Source organism: Lycium barbarum, chromosome 6 (assembly GCF_019175385.1).
Source record: "Lycium barbarum isolate Lr01 chromosome 6, ASM1917538v2, whole genome shotgun sequence".
Lineage (NCBI taxonomy): Eukaryota > Viridiplantae > Streptophyta > Magnoliopsida > Solanales > Solanaceae > Lycium > Lycium barbarum.
In genome coordinates, this window is record NC_083342.1 from 10,525,927 (window position 1) to 10,553,194 (window position 27,268).

Below are 27,268 nucleotides of genomic sequence, written 5' to 3' on the forward strand. Positions count from 1 at the left end.
TAATTTGTTATGTAGTTTGGGGTTTTAAAACAAAATTTTAAATTGTCCTCATTTTTATCTTTAAATTTATTAGGATGGAGTACTATTTTTGCAACTCTAAGTATGTTTCATCATAGTCATGTTGGTGGGTCAATGCATCTTTAAGTCATTCACTTTTTCAAGATTTTTTTTAAATGGTTCGTGCACACGTTAGCATATTAATATATATATATATATATTTCCTACTAATTATTTTAATATAATTTTAATGTATTTTTTAATTTATAGAATATTACAAATTAAATACTAATGGGGCTTAGCGCCACCGAGGCATATGTAAAACGCCTCGCCTTACGCCCAGGCCTTTTAAAACATTCCTGAGACAACATACTATTACTATACATCAGTCAGGGCTGGCTGGACCATAAGGCCAGTAAAGGAATGGATATGACTTTGCTCTTCATCTGCTCTATCCATGTGATCTGCTCATCGGCTTTACAAGAACACTAATTCAAGTTTGAATCCGGGACGATATTAGTATCACACAATCACTAATTTGAATTCTCCATCTTCTTCGTCAACTCAATATCTCTTTAAGATTGTTAGAAAAATAGGTAAACATAATCAAAGAAGAAAAGGCTTTGAGGCAGGTAAACATAATCGAAGAAGAAAAGGCTTTGAGGCATGGAGAATCGACTTTCTGTAAACAGATATTGCCCGTATACATATTGAGTAAAATACAAGCAATTCCTTCAGGATACAACAAAGCCTAGATTATACGTGCATATTTTCTATATCAATTCATGAAGGAAGGCCCTATTTATAGAGTTACAAAAGTGACTATTGTGAATAGTCATGACTTTTCATGAACAAGCATGTCTATTTAAATTCATATTCTAAATAAAATCTGAAAATTCAAAGATTTTTAATAAATAAAGTCTTCAAACTCTTTTTGCCTTATATTGGAGGACAATCCCACTTCACATATATTACAAACTGTCTAACATCCTTGATTTCACATTCTAGCCTTAGCGTTTTTTTTTTGTTTTTTTATTTTTTTGTTTCTGTTTCATGAAAATTTTGATTATATTTGTATGAGTGTATCTTGTGTGTGTTAAGGGGGTCTTTTTTTCTTTGTGAATCTAAGGTTTAAACCATTTTTCTTGGTCCATTTTGATTGAAATCTTGTTTTTTACACCATTTTAGTTTCTTGGGTGTTTTTCTTTTTCTTGTTTTGTTTAAGGAAGTGATCATAAGCGGTTAGCTTCAAGACTTTGTCGGCTAGTTCTTGAACTGTTGTCATTCAGGTTTTTTTTTTTTTTTTTTTTTTTAAAAAAAACACTAAAATGCTCAATTGAATTATGATTAATTGTTGGTATAATACATAAACAAACCCTCCAACTTTGAGTATGTACAAGTAGGCACCTCAACTTGTATAAGTTAAACATGTAAACACAAATGTTGATGTGACACGGATGTGGCACCGCCAAAATGTATGTCCACAATGAAGTACGCCCTCCAACTTTGAGTGTACACAAGTAGACACCTCAACTTGTATAAAGTTGAACACGTAAACACAAGTTGATGTGGCACGGATGTGGCACCTCCAAAAATGTATGGCACTGAGTTGTCAATTTTTGCTTGTCTAGTTTGAAAAATCAAGTGATTATTTACCACTTCATTCTTAGTTTACCCTTAATATTAACTAGTTAATAGACCCGTGCCTCGCGCGGTGAGACATTTCTTTTTATAAATTCAATTATAAATATTTATAATATTGACATTAAAATAAATATATAAATTATAAATCATATACTGATACTTATGTCTTGGTTCCAGCAAATCCAGAGAAAATACAAACTAAAATTATAAATCAAATGTGTCTAAGGATAAAAATACATAAAGAACGAATAAAAAGTTAATGAACCGTTCTTTTAATTGAATGATTTTTTTTTTGTAACATCCCTTCCTATTTTAGCATTGTTCATAAATAATACTATTAGTTATTGAAAATTATGGTAGTACTAGTGAATCTACACGGGCTTCTCACCGTTACTATACTAACATATCCAGTGAAATATTATTGAATTGAGAAATTAAATTTATAAAAATTCAGTCAGGATAGAAGATATTATTATATTATTCATGTAAATGCATATAAAATAATTTGATATGCGTTCTTACCCATGTGATATTAACTCAAAATAATTTGATATATATGCAGTTTTATAGGATGACGAATCAGCTCGTTAAGATTGTGTCCGTATCAGCTTTTGGTAAGCCCCTTTCCATTCGGGGTGTTATACTTACTTTACTTTTATGTTAGTTATATAGTTATGGTATGCTGGGGACTTTTCCTGGTAAGCAGTTTAGCTGTCAGACTCATGTCAGAGGTTTCATAGACTAGTCAGTATGTCAAGTCAGATGTTAGTTGAGTTAGCCTCGTTGGCTACCTTATTATATTTTCGCATTCATGATATATATATATATATATATATATATATATATATATATATATATATATATATATGTATGTATGTATGTATATATATATGTATATATATACGTATTATTTTCAGAATTATGATTATTTAATATCATGTTTTATTCTCACCATGCATGTTTATATTATAATCCGCATCAGCTCATGGCCCATATTAATTCAGCAAGCCATGTGGTTCACTCAATCACATGCAGCAAGACACCATGTTCCGTGTTATGCCCAGGCCATAGTTCAGGGCGTGACAAAGCTTAGGATCAGAGCCTAGGTTCAAGTGTCTTAGGGAGTCAGTATGTTACACCCCGTACTTCTGCAAGGCATCGTATCGCGATAGAGACCTTTCAGTATGAGTAAAGGTAAGCCCTACCAATGATCCATAGGGTGTAAAGTGGCTACAAGAAGAATTTAGCCCAACTCGGCAAGTTTGGAAATTGTTGGACTATTGGAAGAGAAGTTCGTCAAGCATTGTACGCCAATGCTTTAGGTTGTGTTCGGAATAAACGACCTTAGACCCGAGGCACAAGACCTTTCTTAAGTATATTTAGTAGTGAAAGGAATGTATGGGAAGTATCACTAGGACGGAAGGTCGAACGGGTGAAAAACAAGCATTTCGGCGAAAACTAGCCAAAATTGTCACGACCCAAACCGATGGGCCGTAACAAGTGCCCGACCACTGCTGGCCAAGCACTCCTGTGCTTGCATTTACTTGTCACTGACTGTCCTGGGCCTATATACAATCTGTAACTGTGCTATGCTGTCTCCCGAACATTCAACATAAAAGACACCGTACCAGGGACTCACGGCCAACGCATACATATAAACATAAACACTGAGAATAACAGCGTAAGACGATTTGACCGGTACAACAAAATATACGCCGACGAGGCTACATAATACCATGGCTACATATCACTGTCTACAGACCTCTATAGAATATAAACTGTAAAAATGACAGGACAAGGCCCTGCCGTACCCATATATGTACGCAACGGAATAGCATACCAAAAGGGATGTAGCTCCGGATCAATGGAGCGTACCGACTGCTGCTGAGGGGAGGTCCTACTGCTGCGAATCGTCTGACTGGCTACCTGGTCCTGCGGGCATGAACGCAGCGTCCACAAGAAGGGACGTCAGTATGAATAATGTACCGAGTATGTAAGGCATGAGTAGTAACATAATAAGGGATGTAAAGTATGAATAATAAGGGATGTAAAGTATGAATAATAACCGCAGGGAAATATAGAGCATAGCGTAAGATAAAAAAGTAACCTGTACATATGAGTGCCTCTTAGGGCGGATGCCATGCATGCTAGCTTTCTTTTAAAAAAAAACTTTTCTTACATACATATCATCATCATAACGTACCCGGCCTTTTCAGGAATCGGTGTGTAACTGTAACACCCCGCATCTTGGAACTAAGTTTAAGCTTAAATCATTAAAGTTCTAGTGAGTTGATAGGCCTATTTCGGGCAGTGATAACTCCTTGATCCGTTATGAATATGGAAGAACTTCCTTGATGGAAGTTGTATCCCTATTAAATAGATTTCCAACGGTATATTATGGGGATTAAACGGACATCTGTGCAAAGAGTTATGCCCATTTGACTGAAGCCTATACGCTGGAAAAATCTGTCTGCGTTACGGTGACGAGTTACGGACCGTAACTCGTGTTACGGGCCGTAACAGTGATCCGTAACACAAACGAAATTTCCAGAACCTCACTGGAAATTTTCATCAAGATACGGTCCCAAGATACGGTCCGTCCTTCGTGTTACGGGCCATACCTTGTGTTACGGACCGTAACAGTGGACCGTAACATGGGGAAAATTTCCAGAAACTTTCTGGAAATTTTCAACAAGGTACGACGCCAAGTTACGGTCCGTCCCTTGTGTTACGGGACCGTAACAAGGGCGTGTTTTGGTCCGCAGTTGAGTTTCGGGTCACCTGACTTCGGGAGGCCATAACCCCATCGTAAGTTGCGAATTTAGGAAAACTCAAAGAATGAAAGTTGTAGATAATTGAAATACCTTTCCAACCATAGGTCGTGGGTTCACAGGCGACATCGAGATAGGGAGATATGGACATTTTAAGACAGAAAGGTCCCAACCCATTTTCAAGTTGGGTCAACCCATTTTCCCATTGGTATATAAAGAAAATAAAAACCCTAGCAGCCTCCATATTCACAAATTTCAGATTTTTAGAGAGAGAAAGTGAGAGAGAGGAGAGATAGAGAGAGAAAGTAGAGAATCAACCAAGTTTAAGGCCCCGAATCCCGAAGCTCATGAAGGATAATTTGTAGTACAAGTTGTGGTCGTCATTTTAAGCCAAAGATCGGACTTGGGGGTGTTGATTTCGTGGTGACTACCCAAAAAGGTAATATTTCTACCCCCTAATCACTTATAGTTGTGAATTGATGAATTCTTGGGAGAATAATAATTTGGTTTGTTGAAGATGATTATATGAATTATGCTAGAATTGTTGGATTGTTGACTTGGGATTGTTGTATCCATATGGTTGATGAAAAATGATGTTAATTACATCTAATGGGATTGTAGAATTAGCTAGAAGTAAAAGGATGGGGATTTGGTGAAGAAAACACCATTAATGAGGGTTATAAAGCTTCAAGCCTATTAAGTGTTTGATAAAATGATTAGATGAACAAAACATGGATATGGTTGCTAATATAGAATCCCTATGACTTGTATTGCTATAGATTGAAGTTGAAGGGATTGAAAGACATTGTGATACGCTCAAAAGCGGGAGGTTAAGGTATGTAGAACTTCTATCTACATGTGGGAACCTCTACGTTTTTCCCCCATGATCCGTTTATAAAATCTATGAAGTTCAAATCCTAGGGCATTAAACCCAACATATTGGTAGCCCGTAATTATGTATGTATGTACACGAGTTTCGTATCTATGTTCGTTATTGTATTCCTAACCTTCCATTATGGATATTAGGAATCCTAACTTAATCCATGAATCATGAATTCTTTCTCATGTGTTCTCATTATGTTCATATGAAACTGCATGAGTTATTTTGCAAGTCATAAACATGTTTTCAAGTCAACTACAAATACATGATTATGAACTATTGTATTACTCATAACTCAAGGATATGTTTACAAGATTATTGCATGAACCCATGTTTACAAGTCATTTCGTGAAATCATGATTTCAAGACAAGTACAAGTAAATTCACGAAATTCATGGGCTTTTTAGCCAACTATATTATGTTCATGTTTTTGGGGGTTGCACAAATTACCGAGAAGGCTCAGATAGCCTGAAACTACGGAGCCACCGTAGGACAAGGATCGCTCCGCCCAGATAAGACGATACCTTAATTTTACACTTAATGGATCCATCAGGTACCTTACTACCTCAGGCAAGGTATGAGGGCTCTGCTGGTCCGGCGAGGTACCAGACTCCACGTACCCACGTGGTAAATTACTACTTTATACCCTGGCAAGGTATAGGGGCTTTGCTGGTCCGGCGAGGTACCAGACTCCACGTACCCACGTGGTGATATGATATGATATGATATGTCGGTTATGAAATGCTCTCCCTACTTATCATGTTTTACTCATGTTATGTATACGTATATGTGATCACGCCCATGCTCATGTTCATGTCCAAGTTTTCAGTTTCAGTTCTTATCATGCTATTCCATGTCCCATATTGTTTCTTCCGGTTGCTTTACATACCAGTACATTCAATGTGCTGACGTCCCCTTTTATTGCCCGGGGGCCTGTATTTCACGATGCAGGTACGAAGTTACAGGACGACGCTTCTGATCATTAGGATTTACTCGTACCAGCTTATCGGTGAGCCCCATCTCATTCAGGGTTTAAACATTGTATTTCTCTGGTTAGTTTTGCATGTAAAGGTATGCTGGGGGCCTTGTCCCAGTAATTATGTTTTCCAGTCAGACTCATGATAGAGGTTTCATAGACTAGACCAATCAGTTATGTCATGTCAGACATTTGGAGTCGTATAGCCATTTTGGCTCACTCATGTTTTAAATGAGTACTTTATTAAGTATTATGAATTATTACGTTTTACAAAGGCTCATCATGCATTCACGTTATATTCCGCTTATGTTATGCATCATGATGATTTAGCAAGTCATGTGGTTCGCTCGGTCACATGTAGTCAGGCACCGAGTGCCGTGTTACGTCCAGGCCATGGTTCGGGGCGTGACAGTAACGTACACGGCCCTTTCGGGACTCGGTGTTATCATCATTAGCCCGCGTCCGGGCCTCCCGCATCCGGGGCAATATCATAACATGCCCACTGTAGTAGTGTGCACATCTACGTGCTATGCCCGACCGACTATAGCGCGGCGCAGTGTGAGAAAATACATACATATATATATAAAGCATGCATGAGAGCCAAATAAAAGCTATAAATACATCGGAGTGACGTAAGGTCGGTAACCTCCGATTATATTATGGAATAATCATCATCACTTTATCTCACCTTGAAGGAACAATTATTATAAGGTGAGACTATCAATGAAGAATAGCATCAAGAGAAAACATAGAATAAGATCATAAATCTCATAAGGCGTCAATTCATATACTTTGGAATCTTAAAAAAAATAGTTATCATCCATGAATAAAATTGAGAAATCAAGAAATAGCTCAACATTCTTATATCGTCATTGAAATCATAATTTGGAACCTTTAAACATGGAATCATTCTCATCATAGTCATCATAGAAAATATTCTCATCTTTGGCATCATGATAAAAACATGTCCATCATTGTTGTCCTAAGAGCTTACAAAATCATAAATCTCTGTTTTGGAAGAATACGGACATTTTGGAAAACATTTATGGGTTATCGGGAAAGGAATCATGCCTTGGAATCATAGACTTCTAACTTTTGAAAATAAAGAAGTTATGGAAGCATTTATGAAATCGTAACATAGGAATCATGCCTTTGAAAGAAAGGGACGAGCCTTAACATACCTTTTTGGTTGCCTTAACTCTAACTATTCAACGCTTGGCCTCCCAGGCTCGTAAATCTATATTCAAGAAAATTTATACTATTGTTAGACTCGTCTTCATAGGCCTGTCTTAAGCCCTCAAACTAACTCTTTCTAGAATCTGCTGAAATTTCGCCAGCATCTCCCCTGTTTATATGCCTAGCCCGAAATTATAATTCAGCAACCAACAACAACAACAACAATGACAACGACAATCACATCATTTCCAATACCAATATGTACCATAAAACATCCCACACGATGTTTTCCAATTTCCACAACCAACCAACTCGCTATAAAATTATTTAACGACTTTATCTCCGTAAATAAACCAAAATTAACATTAATAAGGAGAGATTCATACCTTATTTTTGTTAAAACAGCGATATCTTTCATATCCACCTTAGATCCACCGCAAAACCATACTAGAATCACATCTATGCGTTTATCCGAGCTTCGATTAATACTCCGTCACTTGAAAATTTGCTTACATTTTGTTTCCCTCTCTCTCTCTCTCTTCAAAAATCTGGAATTTTCTAGGCAAATATGGTGAAAAAAGAGGGTGATTACCCTTTTATAAGGGTCAAATTCGGGTCGGGGTCACTGTAGCAATTTACTGTAGCAGTACTGTAGCAGGTCGGTTACTGTAGCATGCGTTTCTGCTCTGTCAGCTGAACTTGTAATGTCCATAATTCTCTACTCCGATATCCTATCTACCAGCGGTTTATTGAGTTAGAAACTAGACTCGACGAACTTCATTTTAGGATTTTGTTTCACCTTAAAACACTTCATATGCTAAGAGATATTCTCCCCCCAATTTGGACCAAAAGTTTTACACAAAACATTACCCATCCTTTCACCAAAGTCGTACTACTCCATTTCTTCCACTCATTTTCTTATAAAACCTTCCAGTATACCTTATATACATCCTTCAATCATTAAATATACTTAATAATGCTTGCTCCTTATATTCCAAAGTGGTTTTACTTAACCCTAACTCACGTACTTATGTTTCAAATTTGATAATTGTTCTTCGAAGATACGGGGTGTAACATCCTTCCCCCCTTAAAAACATTCGTCCTCGAATGTTTCAGTATTGCCAACCCACGACACCATATTTGATTCATTAGAAAAATTATTTTTCCTTTAGGGTCCGATTACCATTTGCTTAAACTATAACTTGGGTCAGTCTCTTCTCATTCTTTCTTAGCTCTTTTATTGCCTTCAGTCATCTTCTTTCAATTCTTTGTCCTCATGTACATGATTGAAAATTAACTAGCATCCCGCTCTTGTTCTTTCTCCATTATGGTAGACTTGACTTGCCGTGCCATAACTATTCATCGTCCTGTAAGTACTCTTTCGTTTTTTTTTTCCTCACTCCCTGTTTCCTTGTCAGTGGGCAGCTACCTTTCTTTCTCTACGGCGCCCTCTTTGCATTTACTCCTTCGGTGCCATCTCGGGCTATCCTTTTTGTACCCGTTGATCTTAGATATACACTGTCCATTAGTCAGGCTCTCTAATCCTTACATCATTGTCGCCATCTCTTTTACCCTTACATTCCAAATGTTTATCCAGCATAACTGTGTCGCTAGTGAACCTAATGGTTATGTTCCTTTCTAAGGCTAGTTATATCATTATCCGAAATACATATCTACGTAATGTTTCTTCTCCATTTATTATCCTTCACCGTACAGTTACACTTATGGCAATTCATAATCCGAGTTCAACTAATTTCATAGCTCACAACCTCTTTGAGCTCCTGCCACAACTGTTCCTTTAACCTTCTTCCCTCAAATCTCGCAATACAACCCCGAAGCATAGGGCTACAGCAATTCTTCTATTATGACTCTCTTGCAACGCAAGTATAATTATCTTCGATTTCCTTGTATCGGCGATCGTTTCGTCAGTCGTTATTCCTTGTTGGCTTTCTGGTGTGGCCTTCTTACAATTATAGTTGGACATAGTTTCACGTTGACGGTTCATATAATTCCATAGCATATTCTCTCATATTCAGTATAATTAGTGGCCCATGAACTATTTTCTAATATCCGGTGAACTCTTTTATTTCCATTCATAGGAGCAGCGTTCTTTCTTTCCTTAAACAATTTCCAAACTACCAATCGTTGTTCCTTTTATTAAAATTGTCATTGTCATCCCAAGTGTTTTTTGGGTTCGTCATCCTCTCTAACAACCTTTGTAAATTTAGTTTGGAGACCTTTCTTGAGATTTTCATTACCCTTTAGGGCATGTCACTGCATACTTAGGTACAACGAAATTTTACCCGATGTGGGGGATTCAAATCATGGTCTAGAAATATCGTAGTTCATCTTGGCGTAAAGTTCTCTCTTGAGTTATCTTCCATACTTTCTCCCTATGTTTACCTCATGGTACACTTATTGTCAATTCGTTTTTACTTCGTTTCGTTACCTTCCCGATATGCCAATATGCCTCAAACTCTGGCCCCAAGCCAATAAATTTCTTTTTCTGGAGCTTGAAACGTCATAGTTTTTTTTTTTCAAGTCCAATATGTTCTTCCCCCCTTATTAAGGAGGTCCTAATACACCAATTGCGTTCGAATATCCATCGTCTTCAGTAATTATCTGCCGCCCTTCACGACCTTCTCAAGGTCTGGGTTCTGTCACCGTATGGTCTACCTTATTTATCCTTTTTGCTAGTTACACTCTTGTGTTCAATTGGAACACTTATAAGGGTTAGATCCAATTCTGATGCCTTCCTTTCCGTCTTTTCACACCTCTGTCTTTTATGACTAGCGGTTTTTCAGATACGCAAGTTAATAGGGGCATCGAGATTCACCACGTCCTTTATGAAGTTTTCGGTTATACGTTACTCCTCTTTTTGCTTCCCGACTTTGCTTATAACATATCTAAAACTTCTTTCCCTGAGTTATTCTTCCATTTATGTCTATATCATCATTTCATATTTTTTTTCCAACATTTCCATACCCTTCCATCCACTACTAGTTCTTACTCCCATGGTTAAAGATTTCCAGTTACTTTACTCCTAAATGCTCTCCTCTTCCTTCGACCAACCCAATGTATACCTGTCCTACATTCATCCCTACCCTTCCTTAGGTTCCTTCCTCCTCGAGCACCTTTTTTCTCTTGTTATTTGTGGTATCGGCTCTGAAGTTCGTGAAATATTCCTTTAAATGCGTAAATCCATTCTATTCTTAAGTCATCTTTTGGAAAGCTTCTCCATGTCCGAGGCAACCGTGTTAATTGACCACACACTTATCCCTTTGTATACCTTTCAAGGGATGGAAATCTCTTAACATCGTCGCAAGGCCTAACCATTCTTTCTCTTACTTCACATTCCTCGTCGTGGTCACTATCCTTTTAGCCCCACTTATCGAAGCCTATTCTCTGACCCCACACATTCCTCTTTTGTTTCCTTACTGCCACACTTTATCCAATTCGCATGCCTACCTTCGAATCTTTACCCAAATAGTCTCATGCTTTGCCCGTCGTCCCTCTTGGAGGCTTCACTCACTCATGCTTCTTACTTTTCACTTTTTCCGAAATTTGATCTCCTTACCTTCCATCTACTCACTTTCTTTTCTTTCCAGATGTCATTACATTAAAACTCTCCAAGCCTAACCTGTAATGAAAATAGCATCAGCTTACCTTGTAACATTTGTACCATTTTTTTTTTGTCACTCGAACTTCGTTACCCTGTTCGATTAATGCCTTCCATATACCGCAACGTTGGTTGCCGAGATACACATACCCGCTGATATAGCCACGTATGGGATGTCATATGCATACGTATATATATAATTACTACCATCTTGCTTACAAAATATTTCCAAACGCTATTTAAACTCACCCTAATTCTAGAGCTATGATGCACCTTCTTTCTCTTCACCGGTCTAGTCCGCCTCGTCCTACGTGACCTCTTAAGGTGTCCAACCACTCCGCATACTCCAATCTCTCTTAGGCTGCTCTAGCTTCTCATCTGCCTCTTATATCTAAATTTATAGGACTTTTTGTACACTTCCCAGGGGGTCACCCATCCTAACATTTCTCTCACCCTATCACGCTTAACCTTGAAACTCTGATGAAATCCGGTGCGTTAATGTTGGTATAATCGTATCCACCTCACCGCATGGCCTTCACCACATAATCTAAAGTAAGTTGAAGTCTTGACAGATTCCAAAACGTTCTCGTAACGCATCTCCCTCCGAATTAGAAAGGGTCTCTCACTCTTCCGACTACACGATTATTATTTTGGCCTTTTTAATTCTCAATATTCACCTTTCATCTGTATATATGACTACTTTCTGTCCTAGATTTCCAGATTCCCAATGGTAGCGAACACACCTTGATCGCCGTTACTTATAAATACTCGGTTATCGACCTCTTTGGGTTTTCGCTCGCCACTATTAAATAATAATCTACAGCAAATGCACATACATAGAAAATTCCAATAAGGACTCATATACCTGTAGCCGATCGGTCTCTAGTCTGATCTGGTGGGCTATAAGGTGAAGTGTACTCCTCGTCATCGTCTACCCACCATCTGCTCGTCTGGCCTTCGTCATCTCTCTCATCTGAATCCGAAGGATATACATAACCGGGTAACTCCGGGTTTACCGACAGCCAGGATACGGGGCTGGAGTAATCCGTAACACTCACCGGGGAGGCTGGTCTGACGTAGTGCTCCACCATAGGAGCAACTGGTATAGCCTCGGGAATCTCCTCCTCCGATGTCCCAGATGAATACTCTGACGGATCTGTGTCATAACTGTCCTCTGGAGGGTCCTCCTCTCTGGGAGTCAAGAATTCTGGAGGAATAGTCGCTGGGTCCTCCGAGGGATCAGTCTCTATAGAATAACTGAGGCTCCTCCTGCTCGGTCCTGGAGCCTGGGGTCCTGGATCTACTCTCGGGGCCTTCTTAGCACCCCCACTGTCTGAAGCTGATCTCTTCATCTCAGTCTGCACTTAAATGCAGGAAAAAGGATCAGAAGTGGTCTTTCCTAGACTCTGGCTCTATCGCACGATCTAAGACAGAAGGAAGGTCAATGATTCCTAAATGCCCTGCAGCTTCCTGTTTATAAGTATGGCCGGCTTCACACCCATAAATAGGACTCTACCGGACACGGTCTGTAGACAATCCCTAGGACGAACTGCTCTGATACCAGTTTTGTCACGACCCAAACCGATGGGCCGTAATAAGTGCCTTACCACTACTGGCCAAGCAGTCCTGTGCTTGCATTTACTTGTCACTGACTGTCCAGGGCCCATATACAATCTATAACTGTGCTATGCTGTCTCCCGAACATTCAACATAAAAGACACCGTACCGGGGACTCACGGCCAACGTATACATATAAACATAAACACTGAGAATAACAGCGTGAGCCGATTTAACCGCCACACATATATACTGTACAACAAAATATACGTCGACGAGGATACATAATACCATGGCTACATATCACTGTCTACAGACCTCTATAGAATACAAACTGTAAAAATGACAGGACAAGGCCCTGCCGTACCCATATATGTACGCAACGGAATAGCATACCGAAAAGGGTGTAGCTCCGGATCAATGGAGCGTACTGACTGCTGCTGAGGGGAGTTCCTACTACTGCGAATCGTCTGACTGGCTACCTGGTCCTGCGGGCATGAACGCAGCGTCCACAACAAGGGACATCAGTACGAATAATGTACCGAGTATGTAAGGCATGAATAGTAACATAATAAGGGATGTAAAGTATGAATTATAACCGAAGGGAAATATAGAGCATATCGTAAGATAAAAGAGTAACCTGTACATATGAGTGCCTCTTAGGGCGGATGCCATGCATGCTAGCTTTCTTTTAAAAAAAACTTTTCTTATATACATATCATCATCATAACGTACCCGACCTTTTCAAGACTCGGTGTGTAACGTAACCGACCCTTTCGGGACTCGGTGTTATCATCATTAGCCCACGTCCGGGCCTCCCACGTCCGGGGAAATATAATAACATGCCCACTGCAGTGGTGTGCACATCTACGTGCCATGCCCGGCCGCCTATAGCGCGACGCGGTGTGAGAAAATACATACATATATATATAAAGCATGCATGAGAGCCAAATAAAAGCTATAAATACATCGGAGTGACGTACGGTCGGTAACCTCCGATTATATTATGCAATAATCATCATCACTTTATCTCACCTTGAAGGAACAATTATTATAAGGTGAGACTATCAATGAAGAATAACATCAAGAGAAAACATAGAATAAGATCATAAATCTCATAAGGCGTCAATTCATATACTTTGGAATCTTAAAAAAAAAATAGTTATCATCCATGAATAAAATTGAGAAATCAAGAAATAGCTCAACATTCTTATATCGTCATTGAAATCATAACTTGGAACCTTTAAACATGGAATCATTTTCATCATAGTCATCATAGAAAATGTTCTCATCTTTGGCATCATTGTCATCATGATAAAAACATGTCCATCATTGTTGTCATAAGAGCTTACAAAATCATAAATCTCTATTTTGGAAGAATACAGACATTTTGGAAAACATTTATGGGTTATCGGGAAAGGAATCATGCCTTGGAATCATAGACTTCTAACTTTTGAAAACAAAGAAGTTATGGAAGCATTTATGAAATCGTACTACTCCATTTCTTCCAAAGTCGTAGACTTCCAAAGTCGTACTACTCCATTTCTTCCACTCATTTTCTTATAAAACCTTCCAGTATACCTTATATACATCCTTCACTCATTAAATATACTTAATAATGCTTGCTCCTTATATTCCAAAGTGGTTTTACTTAACCCTAACTCACGTACTTATGTTTCAAATTTGATAAGTGCTCTTCGAAGATACGGGGTGTAACAAAAATGGCCTCCGCTTTCACGACGCAGGGCCTCGCATTCATGAATGGAAAGGAAGGATAACCCTTCGCATTCGTGAGCCAGGCCTCGCGATCGCGATGGCAAATATTGAGGCAGTGGAAACCGAATTTCCCAAGTATAAATACCCCCAAAATGGTCATTTTCATCATATTTTCTCAAGTCTAAAGCTCCCTAACGCCTAGATAGACCCTTACACAAATCCTGGTGGTAAATTGTCAAAGTCTATGTGTTGATTAGCTCGGGAAGTTCGTGGCAACATTATAGTATCATAATTGTTGCGAAGAAAAGTCAAGATGGCAGAATCTTGAGTTTCAAGCTATCAAGGCTTAATTAGAGTTAATAAAGTAGATTTATCCTCTTAATCTATGGAATTGAGTTGATTCGAGGTTAAATCCGTTAAATTACAACGTATTTGGTTGAATTAGGCGAAAGACGTTGAACCTCATATTGAGTATGGTTGATTGGATGATATAAATGTTGAATTAAAATTGATGTTGTATTTATTGGGTTGGTTGTTGTTGTAAACTTGGAAACATAATGGAAACCGGAGAAATGCTACCCGAATTCTCGTAACCCGAATTACCCTTCGATATATAACTCAGATAAGTTGATGTATAAGTATAATGAAATATGACTAAGGATATATCTTTCAATATAGGTGCGGATAAAAGGCGCGCATCGGAATACAAATTCGTTTGAGGTGACGGCTAGACAATTAAGGTATGTAAGGTGTTTGCTATCTTCCAATGAATACACCAAGATAATCCTACTCCATTCATTTGTCGTTGCTTATAAATATCCTTGTTTGAATCACTTGCTTGTTTCTTAAGTAGTTTGGTATATTTCTCAAATGATTCTTGAAAGGTTAACATATTTATCCTCATTAAGTTGGTTCTTTGGATTCGATACGAATTTCATAATTCATTTGGAGGTTAACGACCTTACGTCACTCCGAAAGGCCCATATGTTACTCTTATGATCTCCTTTCATGCATTTATAAATATTTATATATGTATTTACTATTTTACTACATCGAGCCGTGCTATAATCCTCCGGGTACGACACGTAGATATGCAACCATTGATCAGTTAGGTATTCACATCGAGTCCCATCTAGGCCGGGTACGTTTCACACGGAGTCCCGTTTGTGCTAGGTACGCTACAAACCGAGTCCCGTTCGGGCCGAGTACGTTTCACACTGAGTCTTGAAAAGGCTGGGTATGTTATGATGATGATGCTATTTTATATATATATATATATTTGTGTGCGTGTGTGTTGCATATGGTTTTTCAAACTCATGCATTGCATATTGCACATTCTCAGATATCTCAGGTTACTTCTATCCTTTTATATTCATGTCTTACTTATGTTATTGTTCCTGCGTTACATACTCAGTACCTTTATTCGTGTTGACTATCCCATCCCACGGGGCACTGCATTTGATGCTGCAGATCCTGACAGGTGTAGTGACAGAACTCCAGAGTAGGATTCCATATCTTCAGCGGAAGTCAGCAAGTGCCACTACTTCGGAACTTGCTCTTTTGATATCTATGTTATGTCTTCACCTTATATATATATATATATATATATATATGCATCTTTTGGGTACGACGGGGCCCTGTCCTGTCCAGTATGTCATATATATGTACTCCTAGAGGCTCATAGACAGTATAGTGGACGTCGATATCATGTATGGTCGTAGTCTGGTTATGATGCTCATGTTATAGCCCTGTCAGATCTATGTCATTTTGATGGATACTCTTGGAAGCCGTGTCGGTTAGCATTATATGTATGTCGAAGTATAGCTATGCATTGTCTTTGTTGTACTAGGCATTTTCTGCTTGCAGGTGGTTGATGCCATAGTATAATTTTGATATGTGTAGATTATGCGAGTAAGCATATCACAGACGCTCGGTGAGTTATGTCGGGTGTCGGTCATACCCTTCGGAGTTGAAGATGTGACAAAGTGGTATCAGAGCAGGTCAGTCCTAGGGATGTCTATGAGCTGTGTCTAGTAGAGTCTTGTTTATGATTTTGTAGCGCGCCATTCTTATAAACTGGAGGCTACAAGACATTTAGGAATATTTTCCTTTCTCATGATCTAGATCGTATGATAGAGTTGAAACATAGGAAAGTCCCTTCCTGATCCTATTTTCTCGTTTGAATTTGCAGTAATGACGATGAAGAGAAAGGTTTCAATTGGCAAGAGTGTGGGACCCGAGGTTGAATGTTAGACCAGCGCCACTCGTCGATGCAGGTCAGAGGGTAATGGAAGAAGGAAGGAAGAGCGCAAGTTATACGATTGAGACAGACCTCTCAAAGATCATGATTTTGATTGAGGAGGACACATCTGAGGGCTCATATGACACACCCGTCCAGGCAACTTCGGTTATGACCTCATCACAGATCTTAGTTTGGCATTCGGGGCTTGTTGAGCAGGATGTCAGGGGAGCAGAGCAGGGGTTGACACGTCCAGTATCCCCTCTGGTTCAGCATTATGTTAGGCCTGCTAGGGACATTAGTGTCACAGAGGAACCGGATGGTCCTCAGTCTTGGGAGTCTATTAACTAGGGATCGCCGATTTACATTATGAGATATGCATTAGAGGAAAAGGATAGTCAGGCCAAGGGAAGAAGGGTAGTTGATGAACATAGGAAGGTTCCGCTTCAAAGCATATCTGATCGAAGCTCTCGTGTATAGGACCAGGACAGGCTGCATATAGGTATACTAAACCCCTCCACTGAAATTGCTTATGTTTATATGTATGGGTATTTTGGGACCTAGGATGTTATTAGTTATTCGATAGATAAAGGTTATGGGAATTTGATATTAACGGGGAATCAAAACAGAAGTGACGAAATCGCGACACCGTTCAGCAAGCGAATAAGATACGGGACTTCACTAACACAAACGATATGATGTATTGTTCCACCCCTCCCTTTTGGTGACATTGAGTTAAGAGACCTCATAATTACTTTAAGCTGAATACCCGAGCGAAAGGAAGTCAGAAGTAGGGCTTAGTTCCTTACGGTTGGATGTGTGGTGCACATAGGTGAGTAAGGGCTTATCAAAGTAGGCGGTATGGGCGAGAGAATAGCACGAGATTCGAAGTATGTATTGGAGTTTACGATTATTGAAAGCAAGTCAAATATAGAGCTTAGGACACCACTAGCGAGTAAGGACGAACCAAACTAAGAGGAATTAGTGACGTTATGAATATATCAGGCTAGGTTCAGGAGTAGTCATGAGTAAAGTGCTAATGAATAAATAGGGTGGCAATCAAGTCGAATAAGTACGAAAGAGCAAGAGAATCGAGAGAAAAGAAGTCTTAAGGTGCGATAATGATGAAAGCGTATAGATATGAATGGGTTAGATTAACAAGTAGACTATGCAAGCATAGGAGTCACATCAGCATTACGTGGGCATGACTATCTAAGCGAAATTTGGCTTAGAATGAGCTGTTATAGATAGTGGAGCGAGCCGCTAAAAGTGATAAGCGCCAGGAGGGAATAATCGTCTTCGAAAGAAAGAAAAGGACGCTGGCCTCAGAAAGTGAGCTGAGTCGAGACTGACATCGAAATACGGAGATAAAGGGATTCGTCATGATTAGATGAAAATGTAATGATGAACAGACGAGCAGTTATACATAAGGAAATGTATGGATAAGTGGTGAAGGAAAGAATCTTATAAATAAATCGCAACGGATAATGCTATGGGTACGTATCAGGGTGCAGTGATATCAAGCATGATTAAATAAAAGAAGTAGGAACATAAGTCTCTCGTGAAGTCAGAGGCGGACCCAGGATTTTGAGTTCGGGGGTGCTGGACTCAGGAATTTTGAGTTCGGGGGTGCTCTATTAACTATTTATATCTGTTTTCTTTATATTTTCTATACAATTATACACTCCGTGATTAAGTTTAATGGGTGCCGGAGCACCCAAACTTTACACATGGGTCCGCCCCTGCGTGAAGTACATAAGGGATATCAGGACCCCGTGGTGTGATCTATGTCTAACGAATTGGATTTCGCCCAGCTAGATCACAAGAAAATCAGGACAAAATGAAAAGGGTTAGTAAACCGTAAAGCGAAAGGGAAAGAGGATGCATAACGCACACAACAAGACTGTGATAAGAAGAGAATGGAAGAGAAACAAGAGTTGGGCACTCGCGTACTCGAGGAGCAAAAGCCATAAAGGTAAAGGTAGCTGGAAGATGTTGATTTAAGAAATTAGTATTAATGAGCAAGGTAAAGAACCCCGAAGTCAGTAGTACACTAAGAAACACTTAGTCATGAACAAAGAGCTATAAACGTACCGAAGGGAGATAAAAGATATCATAAGTGGGAATGGGCATGCACCCATGTCTAAGCCGGCCGTCTTTTCACTGGATATGTGGGGTCGTACTTAGGAATGCCAGCGCAAGGGACATTATGTGGTGAAATCACAACAAGGAGAAAGTTAAGTAAGTCACTCCTGGACCAGCAGATGAGCCTTATAAAGACGAAACCTTCACTTTATTATTGAAGTGAATTATGAATCAGCATGTAGGAAGCTGAATGTAATGCAGAGACTCCACGACACAGGTTCTAGGTAAATGGGTATCAAGTGAGAATGGAAGGAATGATGAAGAAATGAAAGGTTAGCCCTCCTAGATAAGGGATGATGTGAGAAAGGTGCCTAACCCTCAGTGGCGTGAGGAGACCACTAAGAATTAGAGAGATTGCATTAATAGATAGAAAGGAGTTATCGAAAGCGTCAGGTGACCACATCCCTATAAAGGGGAAAACAATGAAAAAGAAAGGGATAAAAGGCAACAGAAGGGTTAAAGCGCTCACTAGGACTAATAAGGGACATGAATAATGATAATAAACGGATATCAAGGAAAGAGCTAAACGTAAAAGGGAGGATGTGACACTATGAAACTGTGTCCAGTGGGGTCGCTTTTATATATGTGTGTGCGCGCGCCACACATATAAACAGTTGATCACTAAGACATCTAGGATTTTCTCACTTCTTTCTACTCTAGATCTTGCCATAAAGCTTAGAGCAATAGATAACCTTTCTTTCCTATCGAATTTTGTTTATATCGAATGCGCAAGAGACGAGCAGGAACTTTAAGGTCCGCGTGAGGTCGATTACCCATTGGGTATGGTTGTGTAGTGTCTGATGGTAACGAATGATACTTGATATGATATTGAAAATGAGATAAATTGCATAGTAACTACATACTAGAGAACCCTTATCAGAATTCAAAAACAGTTATTATATTTTTCAGCCATCAGTTTATCTCAGTTATCAGCTATGCAACCCTTAAGTCAGTAGAGTTATGGTTATTCAGTTAGTCAGTACTCAGTTATTTAGTAACCAGATTTCTAATTTTTTGTGTATCCGGATTCTTATGACTTGTAAGTATACAGTGATACCTATGGGTGCTAAAAGAGAGTGTAAGTGATGATGACTACAGCGAAATATTCGTATGTTCTAAGTTCGGGTACAAAATGGATCATATAATTCTAGACTGAAAAGAGTCTAAGGGCAAAATACCTAGGAGTTAGAAAAGTTTGATATAACTGAAGATGTGTTTTTCTGTACGACTCATGCATATGACTAAGAAGATATGATGTACTGAGTGAGAACCAGGAGCATACAGTTTTAAATTTCTACAAATAGTTTTAGCTTGTTAAGTTTCATTATTTCAGAACCAGAGATTACAACATTAGTAAGTTACCATAAAAAGTGGATATTATTATGAGATAAGAAGATGTGACAGTTCCCTCTCATGTTATGTGAGTACGTGTTTACCCCAGATATGAATAGTCGTATATGATTCTAAAGTGTATAGAAAGTTCGGGGTAAGGTATTCCAATTTCATTTAAGACAGATGAAATTTCCCTAAGTGTGACTCATGTCTATAGTTCGGAAAATATAGTAAACGACCATAGAGAAGGTAGGTAAAGGAATGAAAAGATAAGTCTTATGGCGATAGTCTTAGAGGAGGAACCAAAAGAATGATCAGATGGCGACTTATTGTCAGACTTAAGGGATCCACAGACTTAAAACTTCAGCTTTGGAACTAAGGGGGAGATGGTGTGACAAGGTACCAAGTTATATAATGTGTTCCTTATATCGATAAGTGTTGAGAAAGAAAAGTTTGGAGTCACGTTACGTTTTCAATTCTGGAGTAATTCACGTACTAGGTGGTACTTATGCCTAGAAATACTCTGCTCATACCTTACATACTATATCATGCCCATGTTAGAGCTTTACACTCCATTTTTATGATTCAAGAATGAAGACTCCATAACAATAGTGATCTATGCAAAAGAAATGTTCTTTCATGTCTTGCACATAAGGTTGTGCTCATGTCTAAAGCTAAACTCATATTCATGTCACATGTATCTATCGTGCTTCTATACCCATGTCCACATTCTAGCTTTAAAGTACTCTTGAATATGATGATAATTTTGATGAGAATCAGAGAGAAGGTAATGTAAGCGTTTAAAGACAAAAAGCCCCATGCGATCTGCACCTATGCCTTGAATAAGAGAAGAATTCCAAAGGTAAGTGACTTATTTTTACCCCAATGATTATGCAATCCATGTTACCACATACTCGTATCCCAATTCATCTTTTCATGCATCCTACTTATAGCGGTATCATAACAATGATTGTGATAGGTAATGATGAAAGTAGACCGTGATGGTATCAGAGCCACTCTTGTGTCAGCATTGTCGATGGTGCATCACAGTTCAACTGAGTTTAGGCAAATCCCGGGTAAGCGGGGCAAACCTCAGTGTTGAGTCTAGGTGAATCCCATACGGTGTGGTAAACCTCAGCAAGACGCTGAGTCCATAAGAGGAAGTGTATGTGACACCCCAGCTTAGGAGGAAAGTCTCATATCGGCATAACACATGAGAGGTGTTGGGTATATAAGTAAGCATGCCAACTTCCTAGTGACGCGTTTTAAAGGCGTGCAGGCCTATAACCAAAGCAAACAATATCACTAGTAGGCTGGGCTGTTACAGATGGTATGTGACACCCAAGCTTAGGAGGAAAGTCCCACATCGGCATAACACATGAGAGGTATTGGGTATATAAGTAAGCATGCCTTACCTCCTAGTGACGCGTTTTAAAGCCGTGCAGGCCTAGGCCCAAAGCGGATAATATCACTAGCGGGCTGGGCTATTACAGATGGTATCAGAGCCACTCTTGTGACAGCTTTGTCGGTGGTGGGTCACAGTTCAACTGAGTTTAGGTGAATCCCGGGTAGGCAGAGCAAACCTCAGTGCTGAGTCTAGAAAAATCCATAAGGGGAGGCAAACCTCAGCAAGGACGCTGAGTCCATAAGAGGAGGTGTATGTGACATCCCAGCTTAGGAGGAGATTTGTAACCACCCGTTTGGTCGTTATAGTCTTTCCAGCACTTTTGACCCTTTCCAGAGCTTTGTTAGCTCACTTTTGATCCAAGAAGACTATTGACATGGTTTCTGAGGTGTTTAGATTTGATTCGGGTGACTTTTTGTGAAATTTGGGCTTAAAGCGAAAAAGAGTTGACTCAAAGTTGACTTTTGGGTAAACAGACCTTTTTCAGATATTCGTCAATTTCGAGAGGTCCGGATGGTCTTTTAGAACTTGTGTGTATATCTGATTCGATTCTCAATGCACTCGGATGTATTTTGAAACTTGAGTTAGGAAATTGGAATTGAGGTATCGAGGGTTGACTCGATCAACGAGACCTCCGTTGGAAATTTTGAGACCACGAGTGCGTTCGTAGCGTATTTTTATATGTGTCTGTATATGTGGTTTGTGAGCAGATGGCCTCGGGAGTTAGTTGGGATGTAAAACATTTTTGGGGATTTCTGGTACTGGCGTCCTCCAGCGCGGCACCAGTAACGTCTCAGCGGCACCGCCATGGCGGTGGGATAGCCGCTAAACTCTTTTATGTCCTGACTATCACGATGACCTGAGTGGACATCAGGGTTGTGCCGTCATAGCGGTCCCGATGCCGCTGTGTCGATATCGGGCCTGTTATATTCATTACATGTGTATTTAAAGCCCTTAGTCTATCAGTTATTACCATTCCAAAAATTAAGCTTTTGGGAACTATTCTAGAGGATTCTTGGAGAAGATTCTTGGTGGTAAGTCCTTCTAATCCCTTTGCTATTGCATAATCTCTAATCATCTTAGAATCCATTTGTTATATCCCGTATTTTCGTACGATGAATTATTCATAAGCTGAGGTGGGGTCCACATGTCGAGATTTTTATTTAGAACATATGACAAGTTATATGAATAATATATGCGAAGTTAAACATAACCCAAGAAGGACCCTTGAGCCAAATCAAAGTGAAAGCCCTCCAAAATAATATTTTTAAGATACGTTTTCGGGTGATTTGATTTCGGGAGGTCATAACCCTATCGGCCTTTGAGAATTTGGGAAAACTCCCAGAATGAAAGTTGTAGATAATTGAAATAGCTTTCCAACCATAGGTCGTGGGTCTTCATGTGACATCGGTATAAGGAGATATGGACATTTTAAGGCAGAAAGGTCAAGCTGGGCAATGAATTCGGCCCAACCCGATTCCAAGTCGGGTCATGCCCATTTTCTTTGCCATTTAATGAAAAACTTCGGCCTTCTCTTTCATTTTCAGACCTCAACAAACCCAGAAATTTCAGAGGTAGAGAGAGAGAGAGAGAGGAGAGATAGAGAAAGAAACCAAATTTTGACCACAATCTAAGCCCCGAATCGCGAAGCTCCTGAAGAGAAAAGTGTTGTACGTCGCGTTCCCTTCAATTTGAGCTAAAAATCAGCCAAGAAAGAGAGGGTGGAAGTGGTTGCTGCATACTTAAGGTAAGATTAAGGTCCATTTTTCATTGTTAACAAGTTTATTTAGAGTTTTAACGGATTAGAACGGAGAAAATAACATTATAAACTCGTTTGTTGTTTTGTTGGGATTTATGGATTAAGGGGCTGTTTTAGGTGGATTAAATGGATGGAATTAACTGAGTTATGATGTATAATAATTGTTGACATTGTTGTTGATGTTGTTGATAAGTTGTTGTTCTTGAATTTGGGAGAATAAAGTGTATAAAGATATTGTATACAAAGCGTATACCGGGCTGTTTTGTGCCGATATTTGGGGCTGTTTTATGTAATTTTCGTGGCTGTTTTATGACAATATTTTGGGGCTGTTTTATGTAATTTTTGTGGCTGTTTTGTGACAATATTTTGGAGCTGTTCGGTATAATATGATATTTTGGGGACTGTTTTATGGTCGTTATGGACTGGTTTGTGGGATGGAATAGCGGAGGATTGGCTGTAGTTGTTGTTGTTATATTATGGATATACGAAAATAAAGAAGTGTATACAAGCATTGACATCCGAATGTATATTGGGCTGTTTTGGGAGTAATTTAAGAATGGATTTAAGTCTAGTTTGATATGAAATTGTTGGTATTGTCGTTGTTGGTATTTTGATTGATGTTTGGCTAAGTTGGAATTTCGAGGATTGTTAAGTTTACAGGGGAAATGCTGCCCAATTTTCTCTAGAATTTACGACGCGTTCTTATAGTCGATTAACTAATGTTAATACAAATTCTCCCGTGAAGGTAACGCCGTGACATTGGGGGAGAGCAAGTGAACGATAACATAGCTAAACGACAAAGGTATGTGAGGCTAGTCCTTTCTTTCTAATGGCATGAATCCGATAGCATAAGTTCTTTTCCTCTTCATGAGTTCTTATTTTCCGGAAAGCTAGAAGTCTAAGTCCATAAATGTCTATATAAGATAAGAGATAAGAGATATGATATGATGATGCCATATTGATAATGATGCTATTTATTTCTTACACTCACCTTATGTACTAATTCCTTCAAGGTGAGGCAGAATGTCAATAATTGCTTCATAATGAAATCGGGGGATCACGACCTTACGCCACCCCGACAGAGTATAATTGATCTTGAGTCTTATGCATGTACTATGATAAGCATGTTATGATAAGCATATTACTACAAGTATTTTTTATGAGCATGTCATGATCATATTACACCGCGCCTAGTTGGCCGGGCAGTCACCGCCAAGGCGGGCAGCTATACGGATACACCATGACCTTTTGGCATGGGCAGACACCACTAGTGGGCGGCATAAGATGGTACCCCGGACGCGGGAGGCCTGGACGCGGGCTAATGTTATTGATTATTACACCGTTCCGATATGGACGGGCAGCTTGCATATTATGCATATATGAAATTATGATGAGTATGAGTAAGATAGCATGCATTACTTCTTTTATGATTGTCATTCAGATCCAGATGTTTCATATTGATGTTCACATTATATTAACACTGTCTTTCTTTATTATTTATGCCTCTCATACTCAGTACAATGTTCGTACTGACGTCCGTTTTCTTTGGACGTTGTGTTCATGCCCACAGGTAGACAGGGAGGTGAGCTTGGTCCAGACCCTTAGTAGCTGTCAGCTGATTGAGAGCACTCCATTGTCCGGAGGTGCTTATGATTCTTCTTTTGGTATATATGCATATTTTGGGCACGACGGAGTCTTGTTCCGTCTATATGTTTAGTATGTCAGTAGAGGCTCGTAGATACGCAGTGTGGGTCAGATGGTCTCAAAAGATGTTATTATTATGTATATATTATTTTGATGGCCGAGAGGCAAATGTATATAAGTATTTATGTTTCTATATAAAATATGATTTTCCTATAATTCGTGTATAAAATTGGTAAAAGGGCATTAAATGAGTAAGATGAGTATTAGAACGAGTGGTGCTCGGTGGCTAGCCCCGGGTACCCGTCACGGCCCCTAGCTGGGCCGTGACACCATTTTACCTTGTTAGTTCATTAGTAATGGAAGATTAAAAGTGGGTTTAATGGATATTCTATCTAGGCTTCTAAATGATGAAATTGATTTGGTTTATGCTAGATTATGATTTATCTAAAGTTGTTAATAATATATCTTCCATTATTAGTGTGAAATTCTTTAATTTAAGAGTTAAGGTTTATACCCAAAAGTGGGGGGTTTTGCTTAGATTTTTAAATTGGATGAATCCTTGAGTTAATTTAGCAATTAGTTGACGGGTTTTGATCACCTAGTGTTTAATGGAATAATTTACCCCCGAATTTCCCGTTTTGACCTTGCGGGCTCCGTTTCCCCAAATTCGAGGTTTTATTTTGACCTAATTTGAATGATAGCAATATGGGAATCAATCTTCATGATTTCTAATCTAGATTTCGAATATGCCTAGACTTTCTTGATCCTGTGGATCAGCGGAAGGGGAAGGCTAAAGAGTGATTGTTGGTGTTATTACTGTTCGGCTATCCAGGTGTTTTATGGCTTATCTTTGGTGAGACTTCGTTTAGTGAAGCATATATTTAGATTATATTGTCGAAGAAAGCATATAAACCTTCGGGTATGAAAGATGGGTTGGATATTATTTTAGGTTAGGCCCTGTTGTGTGATTGGGGCTAGCCACCCCGTTGTGTTGTAACTTGATTGTTCTATTGCTATTGGCTTGATACTGCGTGGTAACATTACATATTGGAGGCTATTGATATATATTATTCATGATATTGTGGTACCTCACTTGTTGATGTTTGATACGAGGATAGCATTCTATATAACTTGTGTAGACTTTCATGATATGGTTGGTGTAACCATGCTTGGTACTTGTGATATTGATCTGATTATTGATGTTGACTCATACATTGTACGCATTCTCATCCTTCATGATATACTGTTGATACATTAATGGAATTTGAGGAAAAACTAGGATGAGCTAGGCTCAGTTGCATAAGAGTGATGTGAGAGTTCGATATCCGATGGTTGTCCCGGAATCGTGGATTGAGTGACACGGTTGCTGAGGTTTTTGACGGAACTGTGAGGTACATGGATTTTGCGGGTCCCCCATGGCTTGTGCTACCGAGGCGTCGGTACTTTCGTTCGGAGTACATGTGTATACAACATTGCATTATATTTGCATTCTTACATCATTGCATTGCATTGCATTATGGCTTATATTGTGATGATCTGGTGGTTTACTTGTGTTGTTGGTTTCGGATTGGACATATTGAGATTGGGCACACTTGGGTTTAGATGCTTCAACCTAGGTGATGACGGGTACTTCGTTCTGTCTTGTGTTTGATTTATTGTTGTTAATTTATCTGCCTATCTTGCTTTATAGTCTGAATTATGTTAGCTATACTTAATCGGCCTTGATGCCTACCAGTACTGTGGTTTTGTACTGACCTACACTTGCTGCATTCTTTTATGAATGCTGAGTTCCAGGTTGGATCTGCTTCCACTCCCCTTGGCTGATAATCTCTATCTGTACAGCTTAGAGTTTATAGGGTGAGCACGAGAAGTTCACTTCCTTGAAGACTCCTCTTATCTATGTCTTACTTTCTATTCTGAGAAATATTCATACTTGATGTATTATTATATTTCTAGACTTGTATATTTCTAACTAGATGCTCTTGTATGGATTAGACCAGATTCTGGGGTGTATTTTCTTATTTCTGCACTTGAATTATATTATTATCGACAGACTTACGTGATTTATTTTCTTCCACTTATTTAGTTATTTATTTTACGTTTTTATTATCGTTGGGTTGAGGGTTCTCTTACCAAGGTGGAAAAGGTAAGTGTCGGCACGACTTAGCCAAAATAGTCGTGACAAGTTGGTATCAGATCCCTAGGTTACCCGGTCTATAATACAAAAGCGTGTATGGTAGAGTCTCATGGATCGGTACGATGAGCTTCGTACTTATCTGCGAGAGGCTATAGGACATTTTGGAAATCTCACTTTCTTTCATTCTTTCATGCCACTTTATTCTAATTGGTAACTGAAACAATCAAATTGGTATCTGGCTCTTATATCTTCCCTCACATATGGTGAGGAA

At 39.1% G+C, this 27,268-nt stretch overlaps 1 long non-coding RNA gene across 1 annotated transcript in view; it reads left to right on the plus strand.

Moving 5' to 3' along the window:
- Positions 1 to 6,541: 6,541 nt before the first annotated feature.
- LOC132599548 (uncharacterized) overlaps positions 6,542 to 27,268 on the plus strand; it is a 43,890-nt gene continuing 23,163 nt past the window's right edge. The window contains exon 1 of the long non-coding RNA XR_009566872.1: positions 6,542 to 6,679. This is a non-coding gene — a long non-coding RNA (uncharacterized LOC132599548). The remainder of the gene's footprint in view (positions 6,680 to 27,268) is intronic.